This window comes from Salvia splendens, chromosome 12, assembly GCF_004379255.2.
Source record: "Salvia splendens isolate huo1 chromosome 12, SspV2, whole genome shotgun sequence".
In the NCBI taxonomy this organism is placed as follows: domain Eukaryota; kingdom Viridiplantae; phylum Streptophyta; class Magnoliopsida; order Lamiales; family Lamiaceae; genus Salvia; species Salvia splendens.
Window position 1 is genome coordinate 19,845,520 of NC_056043.1, and position 1,809 is coordinate 19,847,328.

At 44.1% G+C, this 1,809-nt stretch overlaps 1 long non-coding RNA gene across 1 annotated transcript; it reads left to right on the top strand.

The window, feature by feature from the left end:
• The first annotated feature begins 217 nt into the window (after positions 1–217).
• LOC121758296 lies at positions 218–1,315 on the top strand. Its single transcript, XR_006041405.1, has 2 exons — positions 218–694; positions 759–1,315. It is a non-coding gene; the product is annotated as an uncharacterized LOC121758296 (long non-coding RNA).
• Positions 1,316–1,809: the final 494 nt, after the last annotated feature.

The following is a 1,809-nucleotide window of genomic DNA, read 5'->3' on the forward strand; positions in this document are numbered from 1 at the left end:
AATAAAGGATCTTAGGGATGAATAGGAGAATAACGCTCCCCTATATATATATACATATATATATATATATATATATTCCACCGATTCTGTAAATTAAATCATTCTCTCAAATCCCAAAGAATAAAATACCGTGAGAGGGAGTTCTTTCCGCTATTCGATCAAGGTATACTTTTCTCAATTTTGAAATCTCCAAGTTTAATTCCATTACATATTATCATGATTTCACAGTAGTTTACACAAGTTTCACTCTTTAGCCTTTTAGATGCACGTTAAATCCCAAATTCTGAAGAAAAAAAACGTTATCTGCTCATAAATAATTAAAAGCAAACAATTAGAAATTAAGGGTGTTTGTACATATGTGGGCCGATCAACTAAATCCCAGCCCACTTCATAAATTTTGGAGTCACCATGGAGAGGCCCAGGCCTAATTTCTTCTTCTCTTCCTTTCCTATGGCAGCCCAATATACATTCCAACTCCCAACTCCACGAGTCTTTCACAAAAGCGGCGAAATCCAACTACCGCCTGAAAAATCTCCAACAAAAACGAATGTATATTTTTTTTCATTGCCAGTGTCCAAGTTATTCCACAATTCCACCACAGTTAATCAATTCTAAAGAAATCGAGAGTTAGAGAAGAGAGTGAGCAAAGAGTTTTTTTTGTTTCTTCTTTTCAAAGACAATTTTCCAACCTCAGGTAATCACCGATCCACTTCTTTTATTTAAATAATCATCATCTAATAGACAATTGTCGGAAGCAGCAATCGTCGGCGATCAGCAGGGACAACGACGATGGCGGGTGGCTGAGGCAGGCCGACAGAGAAGAGAGCTAGCTAAGGCACGGTATATATTTTGGGGGAGAATTTGAGAGATACTCGACTTGGCAGTTTCTGCGTTGGAGAATTTGAGAGATACTCGATTTGGCAGTTTCTGCGTTGGAGAGAGCGCGGGGGGGGGGGGAATTAGATGAGAGGAGGAGGAACATGCAACCGGCGACGGTGGAGTTGGCCAGGAAGGGATGTGTGAATTGTGAGGGTGTCCACTATAAGGCGGACACGCCCAATAGCCCCGCCCCAGTTTTTGTCTATAGCCCCAATTTTGTTGTTCATAGCCCCAAAATTCTATTTCCGCCACTATAGTGGACAACTCCAATAGCCCCCAAATTTTATAATCAATTTTCATTTTTAAATATTTTTTAGTTTCAATCAAGTGTAATTTAAATAATCGCAGTATAAATAATTAGAATGCAAGGTAATTAGGCCCGAATATTCGTTGTATTGCAAACCGGTAAATTATACAACGAATAATTAAAATAAAATACAACTACAAAACTCCGGCACCGTCTACTCGGTGTCGGAGTAGGCTTCCTCGTCTTCTTCTTCTTCTCCTCCTCCTCTCTCGCTGCTGCCGGCCTCGGTATCCCCGGCGCATTATCAACCAACCCCAGTCGACTCTCAAGCCGATTGATGAGCCTCTTGTAGACGTTCCTGACGTACGGGTCAGTTTCACCTGCGTATGAGCTGCATACGTCTTGCAGTTGTTGCATCAACGTTACGTCTATGCTATTGGCCAATACCTCGTGGGGTTGCACCGTGGGCTGTGGGATTGGGGCAGACTGGGGGATGCGCGATCCGGACGCGGCCGCCGTTTGGCGTGAGGCACTTCTACCCCCTCTGGCTTTGCGGATAGCGGCCTGTTGTCCCATGGGTCGTCGTCGCCTAATGTGAGTCGCGGCTGGCTCTTCGACTTGCTCGTCGGACTGCTCGAACTCGTGCGAGCCGCTCCCACTGTTGTATTCCCGGGCAAGGTTGT